Below are 8,686 nucleotides of genomic sequence, written 5' to 3' on the forward strand. Positions count from 1 at the left end.
GGATAGAGTGCCAGGCCTGGAGTCAGGAAGACTCATCTTCCTGAGTTCAAATCTGGCCTCAGACACTTACTAGTTGTGTGACCCTGGGCAAGTCACTTAAGCCTGTTTGCCTCAGTTTCCTCATCTGTAAAATGAGCTGGAGAAGGAAATGGCAAACTACTTCAGTAGCTTTACCAAGAAAACCCTATATGGGGTCACAAAGAGTTGGACACAACTAAAATGACTGACCAACAAAATGGGAAGGAGAAGAAGATGCTAAAGTAAGTTTTTTTAAATTCCTTACCTGTGTATGTGTGGGCACCTTTGTCTAAATCCTCTCTAATGTAAACCTTCCAAAGCCTGGATGGGAGGGAGTACTCCTCTATTAAATGACCTAATAAATTTCTTTCTGCAACTATTTTAGGCTTGGATCTTTTCTCTCATGAACAGGATCCAGCAAGAAACTGAGAAGGAATAGTCAGATAGGCAGGAGGAGAGCCAAGAGAGAACATGGATCAGAGGTTTATAGCTCAAAGGGGCCTCAGAGGGCATTAAGTGCAATCCTCTCCTATCATGGATGAGGAAACTGAGGCACACAGTGATTAAGCAATTCCCTGAGATCACAGAAATAGTAAGTATTTAAAGAGAGATTTGACTTCAGCACTGAATAAAACAGCTTTCCTTGGTAAGAGGAGAGCCGGTAAGAGAAGTACCATTAAAACCAAGAGAGAAGAGGATATCGAGGAGGAGAAGGTAATCAAGTGTCAGATGATAGAGAGGCCAAGAAACATAAGAATTGAGAAAAGGCTATCAGATTTGGCAATTAAAAGATCACTAGTAACCCTGAATGGGTCAGTTTCAAAGTCTACTGATGAGGTCAGAAGGCAGATTGCAGTAGGTTGGAAAAAGAGAGGCCAGGCCGTTACCAAATAACTTGGCTGAGAAGGGCAAGACAGATAATGATATGACAGCTAGCTAGAAAGGAAGATGAAGTGAGGGCCTCTTTTTTCTTAGAGATGGAGAAACATGGGTGTGTTGGTGGGCATCAGAGAAATAAGTGGGGATAGCCACTACTCTAGCATTCCTAAAACATGCTGCCTGCACCCAAGCTATCCTCATCCCACTCCCTCTGAAATCCGTACTCTGACCTCCGATGTATGTGTTTTTGTCATATCTTCCTGGAACCAGGCCTCCATAACACTTCCTGGACATTTCCAAACCAAGGAACTGGAGCTATAAATGAATTCTTTCGATCTAACTTTTACACCTTGTCTTCCCCCATTAGAATGGGAGCTCCATTAGGACAGGGGCTACCTTCATTTCTGGTATTTATATCTCTAGTTTGTATCGTAGTATCACATATAAGTGGATAGTATATGCTTCTTTTTGAAAGATGAACTTCTTTTTTCAATTAGCAAATGACCCTCTATCACTACGCCATCTGAGGAAAATCAGAGCCCTTTCTCCACGGCAGTCCTCAGGCTCACTCCTACCTGGCCAACAGTGGTAAACCAGAAAACTCCTGACTCCCCACTCCCTCCCCAGCACATACCTTGCAAGTTGGGAACAGCTGCTCACAGTGCCTGGACAAGCAGAAAATCCCATCCCATCACAATCCTTCAGATAAAGTGTGTGACCACAGAGTTTGGCCAGCTGGCATTCAATTATGTGCCCCACCACACTGGATCTTACTCTCTGGCCTGTCATTATGCTCAGCCCCCAAATACAGCCATCTGATCTATCATCGTAACCTGAGGACCCCTGGGCCTTACCATCTACCCTGTACCTGAACACTCTTAAATGCATTTTCTTCCCCAGTGAGAATGGGAGCTACGTAAGAACAGAGTCATTCTCTTTGTATCTCTGGTGCTTGGTACAAAGGAAGCACTAAAGACATGCTTTGTCAATCGTTCATCCATCTGTTCACAAATAAATGACAAAAGATGTGAATACTCATTGTTGGAGGGGCTAGGGAAAGAAAGGCACACTAACTCACCTTCAGTTTACAACTTGTCCAATGCCAGTTACGTCAGTTTATGTGAACATCTTGCCCTCTCATCTCAGTATATACCCTCTTCCCTCAGATGCAACACATGGCACAAGCCTCTGGGGACTGGCCTGTATGAATTTCAGGAAAAGACATTCCCCAGACTTGCCAAAACTATCTTCAAACTATACAATGTAGCAATGGCACAGTCATATGTGGAAAATGCAAAAATTAACTGTTTTTTTAAAAAAATGTTCTCATTCACAAGTTGAATTCAGCAGACACTAGGGAGCCAATGGCCTAAGCATACAGGGTTCAGGCAAAGGACAAGGCAAGAATTGGTTTTTCTCATAAGAAAAATGTTAAATACATTATGCATACTTGCATATATGTATATATATATATGTATATGTATACATGTAGACTTATACACACAGACACATGTGTATTTTTCCCCCAGCAAAGGCTTTCTGGTCGGCATCCCGGGGCATTCAGATAAACTCTCCCACTGTCACAGGGCTGGGAACAGCCCTCCCAGGGTTCAGAGGCCCATCCCAAGGCTGGTCAGGACTAGACAAGTGGCCTATGGTAAGGGGCCAGTAAGAGACACATTCCACCAGGAGGATGCTCTCCTTTCTGCCTCCTCCAGGCTGTGGGAGGAAATTCTCTTTCTCAGAACCAACACAAATTGTTTTTTGAAGCAATACTTTTTCTTTCTTTTTTTTTTATTTTATATACCCAAGTTTTATTTATACCAGAAAAGCAAGCATGTACCAATATTAGGAAAATAATTAACATAAATAATCACAAGATAAGTATAAAATGTCATTTAGAAATATCAAATAATATATATATATATATATATATATATATAGTCAAAAAGGTAGCTTAATTTGCAATGGGGAAATACTAGAAACTTTCCTAGTAAGTAGTAGAATAAAGCAAGAATGTCCTTTTCCTACCACTGTCATTTGACATATTTCTAGGAATGCTAGTAAGCAATAAGAAAAAAGAATGAAATCTAAGGTATAAATATTGTGAAGGAAGAAACAAAATAATTCCTATTTGCTGGTCATAAGGGTTTCCTTAGCAAACTCCAGGAGTCAGCATTTTAAAAAATGATTAAGACAACTAGTAGCTACAGCCAAGTTGGATGAAAAGTAAGTCCACAAAATCAACTGCAGTACCATGTAGCAGTAATTAAATCCAGGAGGAAATAATAACAAAGGAAGTATAAAATGCCAAGGATTCAAACTACCAAGTGGTAGCTAAGAAATATAATTGCAATTACAAAATAATCTTCAAAGAAAGAATTGCAGAGGTAGCCATTGTTTAAATATGGACTGGGTTAATATAATAAAAATAATCGTATTAATTTATAGACGATGCTACATCAAACTATCAAGGGTACCTTTGGACCCAGAGATTCCAACTAGGCACAAAATATAAAAAGATTGAAAGCAGAAAGATAATTTCCACATATATCAAATACGTTGCACTTTTGTGGTAGCCAAGAAATAAACACAAAATGATAGCCATCAGGTGGGGAATGGCTAAACAAATTATGGTACCTGAATTTAAGAAAATAAGACTGTGCCAAAGACATGAGAAATGTGCATTCAGAGAAGCAGGACGTTGTATATGACCTGATGCAAAATAAAGTAAGCAGAAATACATGCCATGTGAGAGAAACAATTACTAATAACCAATGACTTGGGGAGATCCAGAGTGTGCTTGTTTTCTAAAGCCCTCATTTTTAAGCTCAGTCTCTGAAGGTTGAATTAATCTTCTTCTCAATCATGGTAAGAACCCACCCAGCCTCACAAGGAATTTAATCTAAGATGGGGAAGCCTGTTGTGTGAAGCAATAGTTTTTCAAAAAATAATGTGCACACTCCGCAACCATGTCGCCTGAAAATCCTTCGTGTTCCTCTGGAGACCCGGCTGGTTAGGCCCCCTTCATATCCTCCTCCTGCTTTGCTGAGGCGACTTATTTGCTTGTTTGAAACCAGGGGTTGATTTTCCAAAATTTAAACCAACAAACCTGCTCCCAACAAATACATACAGAAACACAAGGGAGGGCCCAAGGAAAGGCACAGGGCTAAGGAAATAATTCCCAACAAAATCCAAGGCATTCTCACCTCTACCTCAAATATTCTCTACTTAGCCCAGAGCAGACTAGGCTAACAGAGGGAGATGTGAGAGGGAAAAGGCCCAGTAACCTAAGCCCTTGAGGGTTGGTTCAAAAGCTCAGGAACTGGGAAATCTCTTTCCCTGATGGCAAAATGTGTGGTTTTTCTCCCCCTCAGGGCTGGCTCTTGCCTTCTAGCCGACTGCTCTAGGCCCTAAGGAACACATGCTAACTAGAGCTGGGGATGTTCAAGCAGCATTCACTGCCCACCCCCTCCCCCTTAAGGGAAACCCTCTCCCCTTGATCAGCACACAGGAACTGCTAGGCCTGGCCACTCTGAAAACAACAACAACAAAAAAAAATGCCTTTTTTTGCCCCCAGAGCCTCGGATTGATTCAAAAAAAATTTTTTTTTTCCTAAAAAGCTGGTGGCCAGATTCCTGAGAGTAATACCATGTTTCTCTTACCAGCCAGAAGGACATTTTGAAATAGCTTCTTGACTTTGGTAGAAAATCCAACCCAACACTTCCTCATCCCTTAGAAATAGAAATAAACAATGCTCCTGCCCACCTTTCCTCTTGTGATCTCCACCCTTCCACCTGCTGCTCTGAACCTAGGGCAGCAGCTCCAGGCCTCTCTGGAGCCAGGGTGGAGCAAGCATTCCTTGGTCAGTCAGGCTAGAACAGTCCCTTCTCCCCATAAGGATCAGAGATGCCTAGAGGTAAGCCTGGAAGAGGGTCCCATTCTCAGTGTTTCCTTACAGATGCCTTTTATTGCAGCTGTGATGAAATCCTCTGGCTGCCAAAACCCTAGCCAGTTTAAGTGCTGAGCGTCATCCATCTGAAGGGTCACAGTTCCTGATCCCCTCCTGGTTCACACATGTGGAAAGTTTGGCCCCAGGGGGCCTCAGCTGCCAGGGAAGTCCATCTGAATGGAGGAGCTCAGGCAGCCCCGAGTCTAAGGGCACCTACAGCCTGCACCCCCCCCACCCCACACCCTCCCCCAACTTTGACAACCATTCCCTCCTCAGACAACAACAATCACAAAAAAGAAGCTAGTTTGTCTGTCTCTTCCCAGAGACGATCGAGCAGAAGAGGGAAGCCTCTTCTCAGGTTTCTCTGGTTCTGGCCACAGCACGTTGGTCCAGTGTGTGAAATGGAGATGCCCGGCCCACTTTGGTTCTCTTTCTCCTGCTTGCCCTCTGTGAAGAATGGACTCCTAAATTCTGCACGGTTCCCCCCCACCCCCAGCTTGTGCTCTCCCCAGATATCATTCAACAACGTCCACAATCCGGTAAAGAACAATGACTTTGAAAGAAGGTCTCTCCAGGTGCACCACCCCTTTTTTCCCTTTTGCCAGCTGGTCGCTGGGGTTCCTTCCATGCACGCTGCTCAGAGTCAGTGGTGTTTCCCTCGAACGGCATAGGGTGGTCCTGGCGTGTGGGCTTGGGCGGTTACCGGATATGGCTGAAGAGATCGAGGACAGACACAGATGACTTTGATGGACGGGCATCGGCAGAGACATTCCAAAGTCTCAGAGTCTCATCTGCCGCGCCTGTAGCTATGACCTGTCCATCGGGAGACATGGTGAGATACAAAACTCGGTAGGTATGGCCCGTGAGTTTGGCTACTTGTGTCAGGGAGGGGTATTTCCAGATGGCAATCTGGTTTTCTGAGTGGCCATGGGTGCTGATCAGCTCGTTGCTGTGTTTGGACCAGGCCAGGTTGCACACCTGAGAACCCGTGTCGATTCTCTGCAGGGTCTGCTCCGTCAGCGTATTCCAGAAATGGATGCTGCAGTCGGCTGCTGCGCCACCAGATGCCAACAGGCCGTGCTGGTGGGGAGACCACGCGATGGCCTTCACGGCCGCCCTATGGCTGGTGTACTGCTGGACGGGCTTCAGACTGGCGTGGTTCCAGAGCAGAATGGTATTGTCGGTCCCGCTTGAGGCCAGCAGCCGGTGAGTGGTGGACCACTTGAGCCCACACACCTCGCCGCTGTGGCCTTGAAGCCAGCGCTCAGACTGCATGGGCGGGGTGCGGAGGTCTCTCTGGACGATCATCTTGTCTCGGCTCCCAGAAGAAACCTGGTCCGCATTCCAGGCCAGCACACCGACTCTGGATCTGTGTCCATCCAGCACAGACACTGTCTTCTCTGCAGCTACATCCCAGATCTGCACATGACCTCTGTGCGTGCCGACTGCTAGCAAATTCCCCTGGTTGGACCAGCACACGGAGGTCACGGAATCTCTGTCCACATCCAGGTCACACAGCCTGGTCACCTGGCATGTAGCAGCATTCCACAGGAAAGCGCGTGTGCCCAGGCCCACAGAGATGACATTGAGGGAAGACCAGTCTAGGAGGTTCAGGCAGAAGTTATTCCGGAGGTCCGGGGCCTCGAGGATTTTGAAAGGTTTTGCGGGGATTTTTCTTGGGGGTTGCTGTGGTGACATGAGTAAGGTCTGGCTTTCGTTGCTGATGGACGACAAGCTACACAGAGAGGCTTCACTCCCCACATCAGGTCTCCGGCGTGTAGGGCTAGGGGAATACACAAAGAGGTTCTTCTTCTCTGCGCTGCAAGACTGTAGCAGCCTTTGCCCCACTCCCCTCAGATCCTGGATTCTCCCAATGCCAGCTCCTAGCAGCTCATTCTTCAATAAGGCAGAGTAGGCTAGGGCACCTTTGCTGTTGCCCGAGGTGGCCCATCTGGATTTCCGCTTCTGCCTCTGTGGTTTCTCAGGCTCTTCTGCTCTATGGAACTTCAGACTCCAGTTAGATCCAGTTCTGGAGGGGATGAAGCGGTCTCCAGGCTGGCTGGGAGAGGGCGCTGCAGAACCATATGGTGTCTGAATCCAGCTCATCTCGGCTCCCTGGATGACAGACAGTCGGCTCTCCTGGGATCTGCTGGGGCCTCAGCCTGGGCTGGAACAGGCCAGGACACAGCCTTTAGTAGAGTCAGGTCAGGCACAGGACTAGCCCCCGATGCTGGCCCGGGCTAGGAAGAGCAGCCTGCAGAGGGCCAGGCAGACAGCCAGCTGGACGGACGGATGGATAGACGGACACTCATGCGGAGCCACTTTGGATGTCAGTCAGTGGCGGAGATGCCTTTCCGGAACAGCGGAGGGGGTGGGCATGGGTGTGGGGGATACAGGATCGGGTGGCCCTGGAGCTCAGGGCCTGGATCCACGCGGGGGCAAGTGCCAAGGAAAAGTCTGAGAGGAGATGCCTTCCTTGATCTTGGTAGGTGGAGAAGATGGTCATTGAGACCCAGGGAATTTTGGAATCTGGGGCCTGGGGAGAATAACCAAGGTCAGCAATGGGAGGTAACACCTTTTGCCATCTAGGTAGGGGAAGGAGGCAGGGCTGGAGTGGCTTGGGACTCAGGGCCTTGAGGACAGGGACTGTCTTTTGCTTCATTTGGTATCCCCAACGATGCTTAGCACGGTGCCTGGCACATAGTAGGTGCTTAGTAAATGTTTGTGGATTGACAGATTGATTGGCTGATTGATGGCCAGAGTCAGTGTGGGAGGAGACTCCACTATGGACTTCCGTCAGGGAAGAAGGGGCGTTGGGGGCTAACTTAGATTCTGGGCCTAGGTCGCCAAGGGTTGAAAAACAACATCCGTTTGAGGGGAAACAACTTACCGGATCTCGGTCTGAGGAAAATGGTCAAGGTCCACTTTGAAGAAGAAGACACCTTTGGGGTCTCGGTCCGGGGCCAAAGACGGGAAGGATGGCGGACGAGAACTCACAGGCGACAGTCGTTCTCACTTCAGACTAGGGTCTGGGAAAGAGATAGATATCTTCTGGTTTCTCAAGAGGGGAGAAGGTTGGGCTCAAGTGGGGCGAGGGCCAATGGCCAAGGTCGTTCTGGGAGGAGAGGTCCTTCTGAATCTCATCAAGGGGTAATGCCGGGGTAGCGCAGCCTTAGACTCAGAGCCTGGACCCAAGAGGTCACTTTGAGAAGAGATGCCTCTCAGGATCTCAGTCAGGAGACAATGAGGGCAGGTGCTGGTTCAGACTCAGGGCCTGCACCTGTGAGGCCAGATGGGCCTCCACTGGTTTCGGAGGAGCTACCTAAGGGATAATGGCCAAGGCCAACCTGGGAAGAGAGGTGTTCCTACTCTCTGGGGCAGGCAGAGTGGCCTGACACTCAGGCCTCTGATCCATGAGGATCCATAAAACCTGAGCTCATTCTGAGAAGAGACAGTGTTCATGTGGGACCTAGGTCCGGGGGGTGGATGGCCAAGGTCAGTCTGAGAGGCAAGATCTTTGCCAGTCTCCATCTGGGGAGAAAACTGAGGCAGGGCTGCCCCAGACTCTGGGGACTGGGGGTGGGGCCAAAGTCTGAGTGGAAGCTCCTCACTGGATCTCCTTACTGGACCTCAGAAAGGCCAAGGACAGTCTGGGAGGAAAAGTTTCAGGGGATCATCTCAGGCCAGGGCAGAAGACTGGAAAGATGGATAAAGACAGGCAAGCCATCTATAGTCATGTGAAAAAATGCTCTAAATCACTCTTGATTAGAGAAATGCAAATCAAAACGACTCTGAGGCACCACATCACACCTGTCAGATCGGCCCACATGACAAAAC

General features: G+C 47.8%; 1 pseudogene; it reads right to left on the bottom strand.

The window, feature by feature from the left end:
- Positions 1-5,548: 5,548 nt before the first annotated feature.
- On the bottom strand, positions 5,549-6,955 carry LOC114028434 (annotated as a pseudogene).
- Positions 6,956-8,686: the final 1,731 nt, after the last annotated feature.

This window comes from Vombatus ursinus, unplaced genomic scaffold (genome assembly GCF_900497805.2).
Source record: "Vombatus ursinus unplaced genomic scaffold, bare-nosed wombat genome assembly UNPS02014882.1, whole genome shotgun sequence".
Taxonomy (NCBI): domain Eukaryota; kingdom Metazoa; phylum Chordata; class Mammalia; order Diprotodontia; family Vombatidae; genus Vombatus; species Vombatus ursinus.